Here is a 22691-nt window from a genome sequence, read left to right on the forward strand (position 1 = left end):
GGCGCAGGGCGGCCCGGCCACCCGAGGCCCGCCGCGCTGTGCCTTTGTTGGGCGGTCTACAGATGGTGCCCAGCAAGGGGCTGCGCCGAGGGCGGGGGCGGGGGCGGGAGGCCGGGAAGAGGCTCGGGCGGGAGGGGAGGAGACGGCGGAGTAGCCAATCCGCGCGCGGCCCATCAGCTGACCGCCTTTGCTTACACCAGGTGCACGCCGGCTGCGGGGAGCACAAAGCGGGGCGCACCGAGGGCGCCGGCAGTAAGCCGGGGAACGAAGCGAGGCCCGGGCGCCCGCGGCTGCAAGCGCCCGCGGCTGCAAGCGCCCGCTTGGCGAAGAGAGGGGCCGGCGGCGTCAGCCCGGGCGGCGGCCACGGCGCGGCGGCATCCCTAGGCGCCTGGGGCGCCTTCTTGACCCGGCCGCTTGCTGCCCCGCCCTCTGCACCCCACTTCTCCGACCCTCCTTCCCAATCCTGCCTCCCCCTGCCCTGGCCTCTAAGAGCCGATTGAGCCCAGCCCCGTGCAGCAGCTGTTGCGTGTGTCGCCGCCTAGTCTCCAGTCTTGGTGCTCTGCCGGGGGTCCCCCAAGGAGCCAGTGCGCGCTGCGGGCTGGGAAGGAGGCGCCGCTCAGCTGGTCCTCCTCCTCCTCGTCTTTCTCCTCCTCCTGCTGCTGCCGCCGCCGCCGCCGCCGTGGGTGCCGGGTCCGTGCGCACCCCAACACCCCCCACCAGCTGGGCCTCGGGGTAAGTGCCCTGGCCGGCCGCGCCGCGGCGGGAGGTGTGGGAGGCAGCGAGGGGGAAGTCGAAGCAAACTTGGTGGCGTGGGAGACCCTACAGGGTCTGGGGAACCTCAGGGTAAGATAGCGGGCCTAAGGGGGACGAGGGGGCGCGGCTCATGGAGCTGGGGAAAATGACGAAGTCGGGAAATGGGAATATAGTGCCCTGTTTCCCCGTTACCCTTGCCAAAAAAAAAAAAAAAAGATGTGGGAGACCGATAGTTGGGAAGGCAGGCCAGATAGAAATAGGCAAAAAAAGGCGGTGACTGGAGCCGAGCCTGCTGGATTTCAGGGGCCGACCTGGGGAGGGTGGTGCCCGGGGACTGGGAGGGAGGAGGGCTGCCAGGATGTGAACTGGGGAAGGCAGCTGGGGCTGGAGAACAGCGCGGAAAGGGGGCCCAGGGAGTTGGAAAGAGGGCCAAGTGGAGGGAAAGGAAGGTGACGGGTTATGGGGAGAGAAAAGAAAAAGGGTGTCTTGGCGGTGGCCTTGGTAAGAGAAAGGGGCAAGGGGCATAATTGACAAGGCATTGAAAGTATTGAAGTCAGAGCGTTGGGAAGAATCTACCCAACTCTCGGCGGTCCACGCGGGGACAGACCTCAGCCTGTGAGCCTTGAGTCCAGAAGGAGTGGCAGCCTCAGGACGTTTGCCGGAGAGCCTGAAATGTTAGGGAAACCTCATCCCCGCCAGGAAAAGAGCTGGCGCTGAGTTCCCGGCTTGGCCGGGGTCAGAAGCGAGGAAAGTTTGCCAGCGAGTGTCCTTTGTGCTGCGTGGAGGGGGGTGTGGGCAGCCGCCGACTCGGCGCTTCCCCGCCTCCCGCGACGCCCGCCTCCCGCCCAGGGAGTCCCTGCCTGGCAAGCTGGGGCTAGGGGGAAAAGTCCAGCAGCAGGAGGGCCGCTCGTCCCGGGACGGTTCCAGGGGAGCCTGCGCGGAAACGCGGACCAGGCGATTCGGCCCGGATGCCAGATCCAGGAGAAGGGGACCTTGCTTGCCGTGTTCACCGCTGTAGCCCCAACGGCAAGAACGGAACCTGGCCGTGAGTGAATGACTGGCCGGGGTACAAATGGTTTTGAAGCACTTGAACCTCACAGGCAAAGGCTAAGAGTCTAAATCCCATCCCGCCGTAAGTATTTTCATTCCCAAACCTAAATCGTAAAGGAAAAGTGGAATTCTAATTGGGTGAGGGAACAGGTACTGCCGACTCGGGCTTTTGTATGGAAGATTTTCTAAAAGACAACATGTTTTGTTTTGTTTTGCCATGACAGTCTAAATAATATTAGTGGAATATGCTCATTATTTCATTTTTAAAAGCTAGGGCTGGGGGAGTGGAAAGTTCAGGAAGGCACTTTGATCAGTATAAATCTAGAGTAAAAGTGTTATTGGCTCCAGGGCCATATGTGTCCCGAAGTCTCTGATTTGCATGCAAATGTGAGCGGATCCTGGCAGATGTCTGGCCTCATCCATTCACATGAAGGAATTTGAAAAGACAAGGAGTCTTCAGTTAACAATAGACCTTAAGAAAATAGAATAAAGACGCAGTGTGAGTTTTTCTGTTTGGGAATTCCATGGCTTGCTGACACCTTTATTCAAGAGCCAAATTCTTTAAGTGCTATTGTATTGAAAGCTCAAAGTGCTGCTTGCTCTTTACCTGGCTGTATATATTCGTGCAGTATTCTAGCTGGATATTCTGAGCTAGTTAGGAAAAGGTTTGTGTGAAGCAGACAGTAACTTTAACCCACTTCTGGCGGCTTGAAGTGATTTCTGAATTGACCCCTCAACTTTTCGAGTTTTCTTTTAATAATTTGACTCTTGCTCAAATTTGGTCCTCATCTTCAGAGCTATTCATTATAGTAGAAGATCGTTGTCGTTGACCGACATGAAGATCTCCTGAGAATGTCCACTGTCTAGCTGAGAATGTCCACTGTCTAGTCAAAGTCATTTCGGTTCTTAAGGCACCAAACTGTAGAACTGCAGGTGATGCAACTGTCCCAACCCTAGTTACCCGAGTGGTTTTCAGGTCACAGAACAGTGAACAGGGAGGTAGTTGTGCAATAGACTCTGGAGCAAGGGCCTTTCTGCCGTGTCTAACATTAGCTGAGTGACCACACTGCACTGTTCACCTCTTGGCATTGTGCGACAGCTGAACAAAAGGCAGGCAGTGTGGGCCGCACGTGAGGCAGGAGATTATATTAATACCTACGACTAACCAGCCCCAGTGGCCTCTTCTTTTGTCAACCTCAAACACTGTTGAAGGGAAAAAGAACCTATTCACGGAACAGCATTTGCCCCAGTATTCTATATATTCACTGAAAGGGACATTAACATACAACACCCTCCCCCCCCACCCCACCAACTCCCACCGAAAAAAAAGACAACATTGTTTTGGAGGGCTCAGTGTTTGGGGGGAGGGGTGGACAACAGATGTTAGTCTGCTATTTTACATGTTCCCTTAAGTTATTTTTGCAGGTTCAGTGCCTTTTATACATAAGGCAATATTTTCACAGGAGGGGAAAAATGAATCAAATTTAAGTAAGAAAATGTTATAGCCGGGTTTGCATTTTCTGTCTTAGAGCTATATAGAAGTCAGAAAGTAACAAATCATTGTAATAAACTCTTCATTTGACTCTTCATTCACACCTCGGATTCTGTCTTCCTGATAGAGTTGAAGGGAAACTTAAAATAAACTTGACATTTCTAGACTATAAACCATTTTGTTGTAAAGTTATCTAGATATTTTTGAAACCTGGTAACTTAAAAATGACCCTCACATTTGTGAAACCTTATCTTTGGCAATTAACCTGCCTGTGTAATCTTTATTCTGCAAGTCTAATGAAAGGAAAGATTAGAACTCATTCCTTGGTAAATAAAACTAATGAAGTGTTTAATTATTAGAAAAGGATCATCTGCTAAATAAAGGATCTCAAGACCAGATCCAACTGCAGACTGTGGTTCAAAAAAATAACCTCATCTAGCTCTGATTCATGTCTGAAATTCTGGGAAAGCAAGGAAAAATTCAACCACTGATCTCTTTCTGATTAGTCTGTGCTAAGACTACCTTCTTGACCTAAACTGCTAGAGCCATTACCACATATTCTAAAGCAGTGACACTCACGGGAATATACTAGGTACTAAAGAAAATCGGTCTCTACAGGGTTATATTGCTACTTCCCAAGCCAGTGGAATATAAATAATGATGATAAATAATTAGAATGGTGGGCTTTTTATACTACCATAAGTAGGCCATAAGTCATAAATAAAATATGGTAAATTATAGGATGCAGATGCCATTTTTACGAGACTTGCACAATGCTTACTTAAAATTTATTTTTTAAGTTACAGAATAATAGTTCTCTGAATGATTCATTTCAGCACTAATGTCAGGTTATTCAAATATTGTATTTAATTTTTAAAAATTATGCTGAACATTTATTTTGGGTTAAGCCAATCTGGAGATCAAGCAAATTCCATTTTAGAATCATATGATCATTTAGAATCATATGTTTCTGGGAACAATGAAAGTATCTTTAACTCATGAATAGAGCTTTGATTAATATTTAATTCAGGATGAAATTATATGGATGAAGTCAGAAAAACATTTATTCTCTCTTGTTTTGGCTCAAAGTACAGAATAGAGATAAAAGTTAAACCCTATCTGTAAAATTCAATACTTTAGTGACCAAGGGATCCTTTTGTTCTAGAAGTCTTTATAGGTGAAGTTTGCTTTTTAATTTCTTGTTTTAGCATATTAGCATTCACCTACTTTACAGATCTATTACAGAATGTAGCCTCCCAACTTTTGAAACATAGATAAATGCATGATAAATGGTTTATTGGCATTGCATTATAATCCATTTTAAAATGATAAATGTTTCCAGACTTTATGGGCACCCTGTAGAACTGTTAAGCATATTATCCAATAATTAAAATACATACCATTTTATGTTACAGTTTTTTAAAAGAATATGCAAGCTTTACTACTATTATATTTTTTACTTTTTGAATGTTTTCAAAGCTCTAGGCAAATGTCGGGAGTTATTAACAATTTTATCAGTTGATTGGTTGGTTAGCAAGCTATTATCCAGTCATAGCTGGATGATCTTGGATCAGTTGCTAAACTCCATACCAACCTTCAATTTTGTCATGTATAACATAATCGAGTTGGGAGAATAAGGCTGGAAGGACTAACTGCCATAATCTGTGAGATTACTAAAAGGTTTATGTAAGCCATGCCTCCAGTACCACAATTAACATAAACATTTAACTTACATGGAACCATTGTACCTAGTGAACTGAGGATCATCCCTGAGATGCGAAGAAGCTAGGGGTGAACTTGGAATAATACATTCGCAAGGTCCTGTCTACTCTGACTTCAGAGTACCCTCTGAAGATGCTGCTGTATCTGCCTGAGACACTTAGTTTTAAAATTTGTGGAGTGAAAATGCTTTTAGAGTGGCTTATTGCCTTCCATTTATACTCTTTATTGCTCAGAGGTTGGAGTGTTATTTGAAAGCTCTGATTAATATAAATGAGTTGTAATTTTCCAACCCAGGCTGTCCTAGCTCACATCTATTATGCCACTGGCAGACATGTGGACTCCACAGCTGTCCCCTCATTTGTGTATGAAACAGACACACTGGTGGCATTTTTTGGTTACCATAGTTACATTAACAATATACATGTGACATGACATCCTTCTATGTGAAAGTTTTCTGTGGCAGATATTTTGTAGACCTGGGAGTAAAAGAAAACTATTTAAAGTTTGGGGAACACATAAATTAGTCTGCCATTGTATTCTGGAGCCACCATTTCAATCCAGGGAAGAGAGCCATCCTACAGTGGTGTCCAGGAAAGGGCAATCTTGGAAACAAAGATTTTCAAGGGAGGCATTTCCAGCAATGCCTAACCTCTACAGGAGAATGTCTGTTGAATATTCATTTCAAAATAATTTGCTCTTCCTATTTATGACTGCCCTTTGTGAGATAATGTATTAGCATGGTCATTTTCAATTTGTAGGGGGACAGTGGGCAGCACCAATATTAGCATCTATCTCAGTAAGACCTAGGAAACAAAAAAGGAGTTTGCACTGTTAAGCAGTGAGCCACAGAAAGAATCATCCTTTAGAAAAACTAAAAAAGCTTTAAAAGAAAGAAAGATGGCTTAATTGGTTTCATGCCTCTAATTTTCCCCTCTAGAAAAAAGAAATGTTAGCATGGCAATAAAGAATATCATTAACCTGCATTGTTATTTCACAATAGTGATAAGTCTTAATTTGCATCCATAATAATCAGTGTAATCAAGCACTGTACAGAGAATCAGGAAGGCGCAGGCTCAATTCCCAGCAATGACACTAATGACTCAATGTCTGACCTTCTGGATGTCCTGCAACCCTCCTGGTGCTTCACAGCTCTATCAGAGTTGTGCATTAAAGGATCCAGGAACACTGGTAGATGATTTAAATATTACCAGTGCAAATAATTTGATTTCTGCCCCAAGGGCTAGAATTATATGGAGAGCTAATGGTCTGGGTACAGCCCCTACCTTTCTGCAAGGTGATGTTTCTGGTCCCTAATCCCATAGCTAAGAGATTTTGTCGTTCTTTTTAAAATTTTCTCTCCCTAGCATTGACAGTTCCTCACCACCTCACCTGGGCCCGCTTGAGGGGAAGAATTTTACCAGGGGTACAGGAAGCCATTTACAATCATTAAACATTTGTTCACCCCACAAGTATATGTGGAGCACCTGCTGTATGCCAGTCATTACGGAAGGCAGTAAAACTAAAATAGCTTGATTTTTCTGCAGCTTGTACATTGGAGCATTTTGTTTCCATCAACCTATGCATTCTCCTACAAGTATTAAGAGTGCTCTGTATGAAAAAGGCACTCTGCACAGAGGATTTCAACCAAGGGTGATTTTTGCCTCTGAGGGGACATTTGGCAATATTTGGAGGCTTCTTTTTGTCAGCTGCTGTCACAAGTGAGGGTGGGGATGAGGGTGTTATACTGGCATCTAACGGGTAGAAGCCAGGGATGCTGCTCAACATCCTAAAATGCACAGCACAGGAAGCCCCCACAACAAAGAATTTTCTGGGCCAAATGTCAATAGTGCCAAGGATCCTGCCTCTGCCCTCAGTGAGCTTCAGTCTAGTCGGGGTTACAGCAAGGAGACTGACAAGTGCAGCATAGTGTGCTATGATGGTGAGAGTGCAGGCTACAGAAGTACAGAAGCAGCAGCCTTAATTCAGATGTCGGCTGCCAGCAGAGGCTTTAAGAAACATACTGGTTAATTCACAGAACGGGTTTTCACCTGCCACACAAGTGCTCAGCAGGAGACGATTTTCGATCTAGCCTCATTGAACATAAGTGGGTTGGATGGTTGCTTGAGAGAGGGTAGACTCCTTAAGTTTGTCAAGAACTTTAAACTGAAGATGGAGTTAATTCCTTGTAGGACTTAGGCAGAATTCAGTGTGTCTCGAGTAAACAGGAGAGGAGGCTGGAAACAGAGAAAGTCGATAGCAATAAACATAGGACAGCACAAGCTGCATGAAGAGAAGATGCAGCTGAGTTGACAAAGCTGTCACTGCCTCATATTTTAGAGCTTTAAACTTTGCCAAATCCTTAAATATTTATCTCATTTGACCTATAACATCCTGAGATACCAAATATGATTGTTCTTTCTCCTTTTCCCCAAAAACTGAGGGACGAGAGTCATGGAGAGGTTCATGGTGACTGTGGACAAGTCACTCGATGAAGTTTATCTGTAAAAGAAGAGGTCTTGTGAGGCTCCTCTTCCTAGCACAAGTTGAATTTGTCTAGGGTCACCCATCTAGGAGAAGATTGGAGGTGGGATAAGACCTGAGACTCCTGTCTGTCTCAGACCTACTGTCTTCCACTCAGATGGTAGCTGCTTCCTAGACTGTGGAGTCCTAACAGGTAACAAGCTGACGGTAACTCAGCATGCTAACTCTTGGGTTACCGAAGAAAGCAAGGACCTGCGATGCATCAATTAAAAAGTATCATGCAGGGAAACTTAAGCTGGGTTTCCCCTATACCTAAGGATTAACCACCCCCCCTCCCTAATGGCTTATCTTAAGCAGACCTTAGCCACTTAAAAAAATACTTGTGACAATCTGGGAAGAAAGGTTCATAGGAGAGTGCAGCTAGAGTTAGAAAACGAGGCAGAAAATGGGACAACCCAGAACATGTGGGAAGAATGGACTGCCTAGAATAGATGTTATAGTACTATCATTTTCTGTTTTTGTTGATTTTTGTTTTTTCTTTGATAGGAGCGTTTTAACTTTCCTATCAGAGAATAATGACCAGTGTATACAGATATGCACACATACATGCACACACATTACACATATAGAGCAGGGGAGACATTTTATACAAGTTTATGTTTGTTGTTTGTTTAGTAAGACTTGCACATCACAACGAGTTTTGGAGAGAACCTTCCCTCAAGGTCTTATTTCTGGTTTCTCTGGGATAATGAGAGTGTAGGGTTTCCTATGAGAAGTAAGACCGAGAAGCCACATGACTACTCAAGGTTCTTTTCATTCTCTGTGGTTTCCAGGATCAGGAGTGAGAGTTAGGTAGGATTTCAGCCATATCCTGAGAGTTTCCAGGACACAGGTGGAATCTGCATAACTCATTCGACCATCAGAGAACCATAAGGACAGTGGAGTAGCAATGACTGGCTTTCTCCAGGTTGTTATTCCAGCTGACTGTGGTTCTGTACAGTGAGGACTACATGTAAGGCCTAACCCCCAAAAGGACCAGTTAGCTTTGCTGTGTTCTACAGGGACACAGCCAGCCTCCTCACATACTCAGAAACATCCTTTCTCACGGAGAGGCCATGTGAAAAATGTAGGTCACTTCAAAGCCATCTGAAGGCAAAACACAAAATATGTGGGCAAATGCTGGTGGGATATTTTTCTCTTCATGCATTCATTCACACTGTCAAATTGGAGTCCTGGTGAACAAGTTCCCAAATGGCTTCACTACCAGGATGGAGCACTGGAGTGAGAGATTAGTTCTATGCAAATGAGGTGCTTTAGTGATTGAAAGGAAAATATTACATAGGGCTCCCAAATTCTATCCCCAGAGCCCACCATTTTTCCTAACGTAGCATATAGTAGTAGCAGCAGATTAATGATATCCTACCTGTGCCTTTCCAATGTGTTGGGACCCATCACCAACACCTTATGTGCATTAACTCCTTTAATCCTTGCAACAACTCTGTAACATAGACACCCACTTTATAGCTCAGGAAACTAAGGCAGACCGCAATTAAGTAACTTGCCCAAGGTCAAACAACTAGTGTGTATGTAATAAATATTTGTCAAGTGAATTAATGAATGAATGGGTACACATCTGTTTTAGAGGAGAGAGTCCTTTATTTGAATTCTCAGTTTATGGCATTCCTGCTTTCCAGGCAGGGCGTTTTCAAGAACTGCCTCTGTGACTTGTGAATGACAGGGGAAGAGCTGGTTGGTGGAGAAGCAGGGGTTGAACTTGGGTCTGTCTGACTCTAAACCTGTACTGTTAAAGTGCTTGGCTATGTTTCTTCCCTTTAATTGCAGCTATAAAACAAGAGGACTGGACTACATTAGCTCTCTTAGCCCATTCCACTCAAAAAGTTACATAATTCCATATTAAAGTCTATGTAAAATAAATCACTTTTTTTTTTACTACTTTTAATTTTGAAATCTAGTTTGGTATTTTTATTTAACCAATCATTGAATTATCTTTTAAAATTATATTAGAATTATTAACAGAACATATTTATAAATGCTGTTTAAATCATTTTAAATGGACGAGAATGCATAGTTACAGATTGCATTCTCCTAACCCTTACCCTCTCACTGCCTATTAAGTTATATTATCATTGTGTAAATTTAGAAGGTATCTAAAAATTGAAAAGCATCTTTTGTTACACAAGGAAAAGACAGGTAAAGTGATTAATTTTGAAAAATTACTGCCGATATTTGCAGAAATAAGTAGGTTGCTGAATCTAATGAATAGTATTGAATGATTTTTTTTTTTTTCTTTAAGATGGAGCCTTGTTTCTGTCACCCAGGCTGGAGTGCAGTGGCATGATCTTGGCTCACTGCAGCCTCTGCCTCTGGGGTTCAAGCAATTCTTGTGCCTCAGCCTCCTAAGTAGCTGGGATCACAGGTGCCTGCCACCATCCCCAGCTAATTTTTGTATTTTTGGTAGAGACAGGGTTTCACCCTGTTAGCCAGGCTGGTCTCAAACTCCTGACCTCAAGATATCCACCTGCCTCAGCCTCCCAAAGTACTGGGATTACAGGTGTGAGCCACCGTGCCCGGCCATGAAAAGTATTGAATGATTTTTATGAGCTTCAAACTGCTAGCAGTCTTAAAAGCTACTACTTGAGATTCGCTTGTAAAGATTGTTTTGCTTTAAGGTATCCTTCTGACATGCAAATGAACATCAGAGCAATGTGTCAGTCATTGCCATAGTGTTGCAGGACTTACAGCCCAAGGCAGGGGAAGGAGTGGGTAACAAGGCATGTCCTAGATTTGGGAAGAATTAGTTTCAGAACTGCTTCTCAACTCTGTGATCTAGAATGATTTCATGGAACCTCAGTATCTACAGCTGCAAAATGGGGATAATAATAGAGCCTGCCTCTTAGAATCATTAGAATCATTCAGTGAGAACATGCGTGTATGTACCTTAGCACAGTTCCTGTTCCAAGGTACATGCTTAGTATACAGTATACAGTAGTAATGAGTAGAAGTGGTATTTGTGTTCAAATCTGGTATTTCTGCCTGCTACAAGGTCTGCATTCTGAGGATGCTAATTCTGAGGCAAGTGGAGAGATTTTAAGGGGCAAGAAGACTCAGACTAGATATTTTATGAAGTCAGTAGTTCACATGGTTGTCACCTTTCGTGGTGGACCCCTAGAGTGCTTTATATCTGTCTAGACATGAGAAATATGGATTCCACTGATGTGCTTTGAAAGAACTGGCAAACAGGTGAATATATTAGAGCCCTTTTTGTTTGTTTCCAGATTCTCTTCTGTATCCCACTTTCTCTTTTCTCTCTGAAAATATTATAATGCCCCTAAATGGTGACTCATGGAATCACATTTTCTAAATAAAGAGAATAGGTCAGGTTTGGAGCTATCATTCCACCAAGAGGAGCTGAATTTAAGACATTGTAACAAACAAACCCAAAAGCTTCACCTGTCTGCATCCATTGTGATATTAAGGTTGGCCATGTAAAACTCTTAGAACAATGCTGAGCATCTTGTAAATGGTCCATAGACAATGCAGCTACCATTGTTATTGTTAATTCTTAGTATCATCGTCATCATGCCACATCATCAGCTTGTATCTTGACCAAACCACAAGGCTCCTGGTTAGGACCAGATTAGAACAGTGCAATTGAACCACAAATCTTTCTGGAAGCAAGAGAAAGTCACCAGGCATGCTGGGCATGGTGGTGCCCACCTGTAATCCCAGTTACTTGGGAGGCTGAGGTGGGAGGATCACCTGAACCCAGGAGGTTCAGGCTGCAGTGATTCCTGATCACACCACTGCACTCTAGCCTGAGTGACAAAGCCAGATGTTGTCTCTTTAAAAAAAGGAAAGAAAGAAAAGAAAAAGAAACAGTCACCAGGCAAGCCAAATCAGGTGTGACCCTTAGGGAGATCCCTGGTGAACCCCCAGAGGCCGGTTGCTGTGAGTTGGCCTCCCTAGCACCTCCCATGTTTCAGCTAGCTGATTTTCACTTGCACATGAAGGGAAGAGTTGAGAATACTATTAACTTGATTTTCTTTGAATTCTTTGTGAAATGGAAATAGTAATTATTTGTGGAGAACTTCATATTCATTGTCTTGTTTAATCCTCATCATCAGTGCTTTCCAATTGCTGTGACCACATGTACAGGTAATTGTAGATATCTATACTCTTAGCTCTGGGGGAAAGCCAGTACCACACAGCTGGTCACCTGGCTACCCTTGCAGGCCAATAAATAGAGTTTTCTAAGTGCGCTGAGAGGAACACATACCAACTCTGGAAGTTATGTATTATCCCCATTTTAAAGATGTGGAAAAGAACCCGAGACAAGGATCTTGCCCAGTATCTTACAGCTAGTAAGAAGTATGCATAGGAACAATACTCTTAACTCTGGTTTTCCTCCAGGCTGAGTTAGTCACATTGTCCTTGATTTTCCCACATCTCCTTGTCCTCACTCAAGTCTAGCATGTGTTATCTTTAATTTACATCCTGTAATACCACCACCACCAAACAGCTTCTTAAGGGGAAAGACTATGACTGAGTCTTAGGTCTCTGGCACCTATAAAAGCATTTGGCACATGGAAAATGTACTTAGCAAATATTCAGTCATTGAAAGAGGAAAGGGGTTTCTGTATCGTATGTCTATTTCATTTTGCCATATTGCTGCTTTAAAATAATTTTTACAAAGTTATTTCATCTGTATTTTGTTAGAAAATGAGTAGTTCATAAACCTGTATTATACTCAGAGATATTACTATGTTACTGCTTTAGAGAGGTTATTATAGAAAGTTGAACTCATTTGGGAATGCTTTTTGTGATATTATTGCCAAGGAAGTGTTATTAATCAAAAAGTATTCATTAAATGCACGTCAAATATCAAGTGCTATTAGAAAGGTGATATGAGGGTTGAAGAAAATGTACATGGTGTTATTTCTGTCCAGATGAGCTTTCAGACTCATTGGGGAGGTAGAGTGAATAGAATCAAATCAAAATAATTAAGTGATCATCTGTAGGAATTCCGCAACAAAGCAGAAAAACAGGGGCTCAGACCAGACGGGTTTGAATCTCAACTTTGTCACGTAATAGCTGTGCTCAGTATTGGTTAAAAGACTCAATTTATTGACCGCAAACTCATCTGTAGAATGGAGGAATAATGTCTACCCATAGGGCTGCTATGAGAATGTATGGGAAAGCACTTGGTACAATTCTTAGAACATGACAGTCATTCACTGCAATCATTTGGCAGATATCGACAGCCCCACTTGTGTGCAGATCTTTTTCTGGGAGTACAGTGGTGAGCAAAGCAGATGATGTGTGTTCCTTTCCCACGTGGAGCTTGCTGTCTGATGTGAGATAAAAGCAATAATCCAATTATCACACAAGTAAATGTAAAATGATGGCTGTATTAAGTCCAGTGAAGAAGAAGTACACAAGGCCAGGAGAATGTAACATAAAGCCTTCTAAGAGAAGACCTCCCTAAAGAAGTGACATTTATTTAAGCCAAAATCTGAAGGTCATGGGATAGTTAGCCAGGCAAAGGGTATGGAGAGGGAAGAGCTTTGTTAGCCAAAGTCCAGAGGTGAGAAGGACTTTGGTATGCTTGATCAACAGGGAGAAGACAGGTGTGGCTTAGAATAGAATAAAAGGGTACCTTCTTTTCTGCCTACTTCCAAAGTGCACTTGGAGTTCAGAGAAGGCAGAACTTGTACAAAGTTCAGCAAAGAAAGAGACTGCATCCTATACCGAAGAGATATGTCACCATGACAGAAGGCTTGAATTGGTGGAGAGGATAATTGTGTGAGCAATTCTACTGAGTCTTGGCTGGTTGAGTGGCATGCCAGTGTCTTACATGTGTGGACTGGCACATGCCAAGTCGGGCACACCAGGAAGAAAGTTTCTGCTCCATTTCTGTGTGGCTTTGAGCATGCCAATTAACTTCTCTGAATCTTGGTTGTAAAAAAAAAAAAAAACAAAAAAAGATGTAGCACCACAAGTTTGTGGGAATGGGAAGATATAATGCATGTGAACGTGGCACATAGTATCTAGTAAATTAGCTTAGCTTGTTTTATTTTCTGCTCCTCATAACCTTTTTCTTCCCTATACTACACTTTGCTTTCATTGTAGTGAACCTCTGATTATGACACTTGGTAATTGAGAACACATCACCTGTGTTGCTCACAGATACATATTTTTTATAGTAGTTTGGTGATAGCTGAAACATTTCTCTTGCTTGGCACGCAAATGCTATCATTCTCGTTCATGAACTCATTGTGTAAAATGCACTTAGCTACATCTGGCTGCTGTTCGCATGAACAGAGGCAACTGCTGGTGAGTGTAAAATGCACTTAGCTACATCTGGCTGGTGTTCACATGAACAGAGGTGACGGATGATGAGTGGACAAGATCCTTCACAAGCTTTAGATGGTAATTTCATTGGTGCTCTAATGACCATAACACTTAGTTGTTATTGATTTGTCCTCAGTGGAGAGATGTACTTTTCTGCCTGATCTTAATTATGGTTCATAATATTAGATCATTTCAACACTGAGTTAGCATTTTGCCCTTGTAACAATTTGTTTTAGTTCCATCTTTGCATTGACTTATAAGTAAATTTAGACACTATTACCAAATACTTATCAGAAACAGATAGTGGGGGTAGAGTTGGTTATTTTTCAGCAAGATGCTGAGTTATCCTTTATTACATGCTTTATGGCAGTAAATCTTGGACTCCCTTGCAGCCTTTTATTACTAACCTGCTTTTCTATGTCCCTTGAGATCTTAAGTCTTGTACTTACTAGATTATGAGAAAAACTCCCAAATTTCTCTCCAACCATAACCTCACTTCCAAACTCCAGTCCTATGTTTCCAAATGCCTGCTGGATATTTTCACCCTGAAAATCACAACATCACTGAAGGAGCAAGAGGAAGAGGTGGTTTACAGGATGCAGAGTGAACTGTGGCTGTACAAGAGGAGAGAGAACGTCCTTTTGCAGAGGAATGAAGCCCCTGCCTATTGGCCCAGCAGGGAGGGAACCAGGAGGAGAAGTACTCCAGCCTCTCTTTTCCCACCCTCTTCTAATCATTCAAATGGAAACTCACCCCACTCCCAAAATGAGCTCCTGCCAGTGCTGGCCCTTATCTTGTTTTGAGAACTGCTATCATCACATCACTCAGGCTCAACCTTGAAATTATTTGTAACACTTCCCTCCCCTGTCTGCACATCTAGTCAACTGCAGTATCCAATAGATGCCTCTCTAGTTATATTTCCCTAGTGTCTTTTAAATATGGCACTTCTTCTTTGTTCCTGTCAACACCACCCCAATTCTAGCACTCATTGCCTCTCCTTTAGCCTATTGTAAGTGCTTCTTAACCAGTTTCTCCCTATCTAGTGTGCCTCCTCTCCAGTCTAACATACAGCTGGTGGATTCATCTTTCGGAATTATAGAAGTGATCCCATAGTTCCCCTGTGAAGAGGCATTAAATGGTCCCCCCGGCTATAGTAATGTGCTGGATATTCTTGATGCCCTCCAGTTCCACCTAGTACCCCTTTCCACTTTGCTTTGTGCCCCAGGAATCAGATGTATGTGGACTGTACCCATAAATGGGTCCCTTGCCATCTGGCTTCTTGTTGGGTTCTGCATCCTGTGGTAGCTTACTCAGGGTTGCTTGCCCATCCTTTGTGAGTTGACTTTAACCTCGCCCATCCCTTATGCTATTGTTTGAATGTATGCATCCCTCTAAAATTTGTATATTGGAACTTAAACCCCAAGGTGATGGTATTAAGAGGTGGGGCCTTTTGGGAAGTGATGAAGTAATGAGGACTCTGCCCTCATGAGTGGACTAATGCTCTTATAAAAGAGATTGAAGGGAGTTCTTTAGTCTCCTTTTGTCCTTCCATCTCCTCTGCCATGTGAGGATGTGAGGACACAGCCTCAGTTTTGTCTTTGCCCCCTTCTGCCATGTGAAGACACAGAAAGGCGGCACCATCTTCAAAGCAGAAAGCAGTCCTCACCAGACACCACATCTCCTGGTACATTGATTTTGGACTTCCCAGCCTCCAGAACTGAGAGAAAATAAGTTTATATTCTTTATAAGTTACACAGTCTCAGGTATTTTATTGTAGTGACAGGAATGGAGTAAGAATCTTATAAATGCTTCCTTTTTAAAACGTTTCTGTATTCATTCCCTTTTTAATGTACCATCTGTTTTCTTTTAAGTCTCTGACAAGGATGAGAAATCAGAGAAAACTCCTTAGTGAAGCATAAAGGCCCTCCATATCTAGGAACCATCCTACCTTCCTGTCTTGATTTCCATAGCTACTGGGGCATAACCAAAATCCCATTCAAAATGAAAGCATTCCTATTCTGTCCCCTATTCCAAGTCTGCTGCCTTGGCGCCTTTACACCAGTGGTATGCCTGTAAATGTTTAACAACTGGCTCTCTAAAAAGGTAAGCCCTCCTTTTTATGACCAATTTTAAGCTACCAGTGTGATGTCTCTGAACTCAGATTTGGAAATAAATGCTCACAACTGGCTCAGAATACCACCACTTTGTGTACAACTCCCCGCCCCCCACCTCCCCTGCCACTGCCCTCAGTGCCTTACACAGAAGAGTTGCTCAATAAACTATTCTAACTCATTTATATCATTCCTGTGGGCATTTGGAATGGTACAAAAACCTACTTACTAGCCACATGTTGATGGTAACATTTGTGTACCCAGAATTTTTTGGTGAGTGCCACCATAGGTACTAGTTGGATTTTTGAGACTTGAAAACCCTGAAGTGAAAATAAACTAACTGCTTGCTCACATTTTATGCTAAGTTGCTAAAGCATAGCATACTACTTAATGTCGCTTAATTCTCCAATAAAATAATTCTCATTTTCTGGTCTTGTTTTCAAACTATGTCTTCATTATCCTCAATTAAATGTAATTTGAAGTAATAATAAACCACCATTAAAATGTATTTCCTCACTATTATAACCATTTGAATGTTCTATAGTTTAAATTATGTCCCCTTAAATCAAAAACTCTACAGAAATTTTTAAGGTACATGTTCATCCTAGACGTACAAGATTGCACTGCAATTTACTCTAAAATTTATTTTATTAAGAAATAACCCTTTCTTAGTCTTTCTAAGAGATAGCTTTAATTTTGCTTCATTTAAAAAATTTCTATATTGAGAGTTCAAAATGCAACTACAATTTCTATTAGAAAACTAGGAGGTAAACCAATAAAGACGATCTTACCATAGCATTGGATTCTTTTATATTTTAATCGTTATGAAGGACAATATGGACATTCAACTAAAATTATTCTTTTTACTTTTAATAATGAACATATTAGTTGAAGAGCTATTATAGAATGCACTATGATTTATAATGCATTTTAATGTTCTCAGCTGTTCCTTTGCACCATATGATTACACAAGCCTAGACTGTGTAATTAAGGAACATCCACTAATGTGCACTGGTGGATTTATGGTGTCCAGGTCATCGATGATCTGAACACTTTGAGTATTGGACCATTAGTTTCAAATGCATACTAAGATAGGGGAACACATTGGCATCAAGGAAAATCTACAATAAGAAACTCTTTCAAATTCAGGGATGTAACTTTCACCTGATTTTAATTTACCAAAACAATTAAAAAACCTGATTAACAGAAATCCTAATTAACTAGATCCCCTCCACCCTCAGTCCACTTTTAGAAGAAAAGGGAAGATTGGAAGAAAATAATTTAACCAGGGCTTTCAATTAAGAAAAAAAAAATATTCCAATGTGAGTTCATTATTAGGGCCTTGAAGAAAACTATGTCTTAGTAAAAAATATATAACCACCCTTATTAAAGGCAAAATATAGGTATTACAATTTGAAACTATAAAAGCTTTCTAGGAAACCTTCAGTCAAACAGAAAATTAAATTTGCAAATTCCCTGAGCCTAATGTTCTAGTTAACCAAGTTTTCACTCTACAAGTTAGTTTTCTTCTACGTGTCTAAAAGAAGGCTGCAGTGTGCTGTTGGGGTCCAATAAGACAGTTAAGGCAGGTGGTATCACAGAAAGGCCCTGTGCAACAAACTTGGCTGGTTCACTTATAGCTGTGGGAACTGTGACATTACTTGAATTAGTCATGATTTGCCAGAGAAAGAGAATGAATAGGATGGGTGATTGATTGATTATTTGATAAGATAGATAAGATACGATAGAGAGATTTATTACAGGAATTAGCCTACATGATTATGGAGGCTGAGAAGCCCCACCACCTGCCATCCATAAGCTGGAAAACTGATGTTCTGTCCCAGTGTTGTAAGAATGTAGGTAAAGCACCTTTCAGTTTCTGTTTTGTATTCTGCTCCCCATCCCTGTCTTTGGCCATTTCCTTAGAGACTCAATGTGGCCCCCAAGCCTTCAGAGGGAAGGTTTCAACAAGCAGGCACACCTCTACTTCATTTTCTTGCGGTGATTAAAAATGTCTAGTTCTTTAAGGCCTTATTAGAAATAGTCATAAAAAATAGTTTAGAAAAGGAATTTGAAACAAAGTTTATTTTAAGAGTTCAGGGACAGATGGCTTTACTTTGCTTCTTTAAAAAAAAAATGGCATGCTATGTGGTTGAGTTCTATCAAGTCAAAGGACAAGTACTGTCTCATTCACCCAAACACTGCTGTCTTTAACCTTAACTAGCAGGAACTTCTATGTTAAATGTATGCACACTTCTGTACATGTGCCTTCGAATTTTAAAGGAACATTTTAATGTGGAAGGGATATGTTCTTGACATTTTCTCTGTCTAAAGTTTAAACAGCACTTCGTCTTCTAATTAGCAAATCCTAAGCAGTCAGGCTCTTTAGAGAAATATCACTAGATCAGAGCTAAAGGCTCCCATCTTAAGGACATTGGATGTTAGTTGTTTTTTTTTTAATAAAAATGTTGTTAAAATGTCAGATAATTAGTACAGATTACTACTGGTTTAAAAAATATAACAAAAGACAGTGCAGAGCTCTAGATGAGCAGAGAAAAATGCAATAAATGTTCTGAAGTGAATGTGAAAATGTTAGCCATTTTCTTGATGAGGAGAATTATCCTCACCATTACAAACTAAACTTTAATTCAGTCTGGGATCAAAAGCAAATCTGATATAGTCTAATGAAATTGCTTGACTTGATCAGCATCCAAAAATCTATGGCTCAGTATTAGCCACCTACATACTGGCACTTTCAGTGCCCACAGTGACGAGTCTATTTTTTCACTGGTATATGTGTAGTGTTGAATGTACAACCTGGAACCATGGTAGTAACCAGTTCCTTATGCAACATTTATTAACAGGGCATGGTGAAATCTGTCCAAAGTGAGAATACCCAGTGCTATACTGTGAAATACTTAAACAGAAGTAATGCAACTGGGCCTTCCAGGCATATTAAGCCTGCCAAAGTAAAGATGTAGCATTTAACATTTAATCGTGCAGCTAATTACAAAGCAATTATTTCATATAGACATATTACAGGAAGAGAACTAAAATAATCTGTAAAAGACTAAAATTAATTGATTTCATGGTAATTTTTAATAACTACACTTGCTGGTGCTAAAAAGGAGCAATAAAAACAGCCCAGTTATTGGTTGATGTTTTGTTCTATGCTGGGCCTTCCATTAGTTTCTCAATTCAATAATGTTAAATTGCCACTTTTATGATTCCAGCTATGCAAATAGTCTATTTCTTAAGAAGAAAAACAACTTTCTTGATCTTACAAGTGATTTAAACAGAAAAAAATTTTTCCCCTCGTCCTACTTTCTTTGCTTGTCATAGAATCTTGGGTTTAAAAGGGCTGTGAAAGACTAAAGGCTCAAGATTCTTCAAACTGTATCTGGTGTGTGACTTTCAAAACATGGGAGGAAAATGATTTTGGCACAGAGCTAAGGTAGTTCATGAATAATTATAAGTTTAGCCTGCTGGGTCCTAGAAGAAGTTACAAAGATCATAGAGCTTACTACAGCTTTTAAAGTTAAGGAACAGGTACCTCTATCTCCCTATCTGTAGGATATATAGGCAACAGTAGAAAGCAAACTCTCTTCATAATCAGTTATGTGTAGTAAGAGTACAATGGGGAGAAGTAGGGTAAGAAAAGTCAGGACCCTAAGTATTTGATAAAATAAGCATTCATATAAAAATAATTTAGATGGTAGTTAATACCCATATTAATTAACTACTTTACTTTTTTTTTTTTTTTTGAGACAACAGTCCCACTCTTTCACCCAGACTGGAGGGCAGTGGCATGATCATAGCTCACTTGCAGCCCTGAACTCCTGGCATTCCTCCTGCTTCGGCCTCCTAAGTAGCTAGTACTGTAGGCACACGCCGCAATGCCTGGCTAATTTTTGTATTTTTTGTAGGGATGGGATCTCGCTATGTTAGTAGGCTGGTCTTGGACTCCTGGGCTCAAGCAATCCTCCTGCCTCAGCTTCCCAAAGCACTGGGATTACAGGTATGAGCCAGTGTACTCAGCCCAATATTAACTACTTTAAAATCTTACACTTCCTTGGTTTACTAGGGCTGCCGTGGCAATGCACCACAAACCAGGTGGCTTAAAACAACAGAAATTTATTATTTCACAGTTCTGTAGGCTAGAAGTCCAAGATGAAAGCATCAAGGTGTCAACAGGGCCATGCTCCCTCTGAAACCTGTAAGAGAATAAGTCCTTGCCTCTTAGCTTCTGGGGGTTTGCTGGCAAACTTTGGCAATCCTTGGTTTACAGCTGTGGAACTCTAGTCTCTGCCTTCATTGTCACATGGTGTTTTTGCTGTGTGTCCCTGTCTTCACATCATTTTCCCTCTTCTTTAAAGGACATCAGTCATATTGGATTAGGGGCCTAGCCTATAGCCTACTCCAGTAATCTACTCCTCATCTAAACAGATTGTATCTGCAATGACCCTATTTCCAAAAAAAGGCCACATTCTGAGGTCCTTGGGATTGGGACTTCAACATCTCTTTTTTTGAATCCACAATCCTTAACTAACAAGCACTTTGACCCAGATCATGGGATGGACTGATGGTAAGTGATGTAGGCATTTTGTACATATTAACTCATTTCATCTTTTTAACAACCACATGAGGAAAGGATGCTGACACTACTCTCAAAGGAAGACATGGAGACTAGAAAAGTATCGTGTGGAGCTGGATTTTAATCTCAAATCTGTTGACTCCAAAGCCTATGCTCATATTCATATTCTAAAGAGCTGCCTTCCCAGGGATCCTGTTTTCCTATTCTCGTTTTTTGTTGTTGTTGTTGTTGGAAAATCTAGAGATAATTTCCTAAGTTCTTAAAAACCATTTCTACCTTTCTCACAGTAATATTAATTTGCCCTGCTAGTTCTCAGAATTACTTTTACTTCATATCTTCTGTAATTACGTTGTCCAAGAATGTGATCTAGAAATGACATATTTTTAATAGGAAGTAACTAAAATGCCTAAAGTACAAAACACCTAAAAGGCGTGTTTGTTCATTCAACAGTCGTTTTCGAGTACCCCCTCTAGGGCTAGCATTCTACTAGGCCCTGTCTAGCAAATTTGCCATCAAAAGCTCTTAACTTCTAAAAAGTTTCATTCAGCCTTTTCTTTAGGGAATATGGTGGGAGTCATGGCATTTCATACAGGGCTAAACATTTTTTAAGTTATTTTCTATGTAAACTGCTTTTCAATTATTCAAATACAATAAATAAGGAGAGCAATGGTGTACTCTGATACTTGGAAAGAGGAGCTCTATTCTGATGGAAACCTTTGCTTGCTTCCATCCTAAGGATTTAGGTAAAAGAATTCTTGTGTATTTCCTTCTGGATTCAAATTACATGAACTTTATAAGAGTCCATACACCTGTTTCAGACAGGCTTTGTTCTCTCAGGTGTAGCGAGAGAAGTGCAATAAATGAAGAAAGGTCTAAATATACTTTGTGACGTACTCTGGTTGTTTCATTGAACACTTGCAGGCTAGTCACTGTGATAAGTGCAGTACCTACCAGGATGAATAAAACATAACCTTGGACTTCAAGAGTTTGAGTCATCTCTGAGAACACTCTGATGAGTGACTGGAAGAATGAAACAGTGTGGCTTAGAGCAAAGCCATGGCTACCTGTGTCTTTTCAGTTACCAGGCCCCTGTGTAACTGCTGACATGCCTGCTGGATCCTCTGAGCCTGTGAGTGGTGGCAGGTCAGAGCCAGACTAAGGCTGGAGTCTTTTTAAACATGGTCTGCGTGACAGGACTCTGGTGCTTTAAAAAATATACAGATATTCCCAGACTTACTAAATCAAAATCTCCATGAGGCATGAAAATGTGCATTCCCCTTAAGCGATCTCTAGATTCATGAACAACTAAGTTTGGAGATCTAGGGCTGTGCATGCCTAGTGTGGTAGCCACTGGTTACATCTGGCTATTTAAATGTAATTCCAGTCAATTGAAATAAAATGTAAAACCTCCATTTCTCATTCCCACCAGCTACATTTCACTTGCTCAGTAGCCACTCGAACTACCATGCTAGGCAGTGCAGACAGAATATTTCTGTCATTGCAGGAAGTTGCATTAGATAGTGCTAATAGAGCAAACACAAATTAGTAACTCTCATTCCTCCCTCCCAAAGATCCACCTATATCTTTATTCCTCCCTTTTGATATGTACCTTTTCTTTTTTTTTGAGTAACTTGTGTACTTGTCTTATTCACTCCCCTTAAGATTAGAAGCTGTTTAAGGGCAGGGTCTGGTCTTCCTGGCCCTGTGACACAGTAAACACTCAATGTATTTTTAATTCAGTCAGTGTGATTCAATTTGTACCATTTTATTGGATCTCTTTTGCATTTCAACTGACACTAGATTTCATCAGAGTCTAGAGAAAAGGATGGATCGCAGAGCAGGTTTGTCTCAATCACAAACAGTAGGATGGATTTGTGCTAAATTGCAAGGTTTTCTTAAGCACAAAATGTAGAAGAGACCCACCAGAGCTGTGAGTATTTTGCAAGCCTAAACCTATTGTCATATTTGGGTACCTAGAAAACACATTTGAATTGATTCAGCTAGCTGTTTGATTTATCTATTGAGTGCCCACTATGTAGATGCCAGACTCATTGCCTCACCCTGGAATGACTCAGAGTGAACAAGACAGAAACGGGTTCCTCACTCCATGAGATGC

The 22691-nt window shown here is 41.4% G+C and overlaps 1 protein-coding gene across 2 annotated transcripts in view; it reads left to right on the forward strand.

Annotated features, from left to right (window-relative positions):
- The first annotated feature begins 212 nt into the window (after window positions 1-212).
- Window positions 213-22691, forward strand: part of LRRN1 (leucine rich repeat neuronal 1) — a 56691-nt gene continuing 34212 nt past the window's right edge. Inside the window, exon 1 of one of the 2 annotated variants that reach the window (XM_032149537.2) lies at window positions 213-732. The gene's annotated coding sequence lies outside the window, so the exon portion shown is untranslated. Of the gene's footprint in view, window positions 733-994; window positions 1886-22691 lie in introns of those variants that run through there. The other variant, XM_032149538.2, reaches the window with a different exon arrangement.

The sequence above is a fragment of the Hylobates moloch genome, unplaced genomic scaffold (genome assembly GCF_009828535.3).
Source record: "Hylobates moloch isolate HMO894 unplaced genomic scaffold, HMol_V3 SCAFFOLD_4, whole genome shotgun sequence".
Lineage (NCBI taxonomy): Eukaryota > Metazoa > Chordata > Mammalia > Primates > Hylobatidae > Hylobates > Hylobates moloch.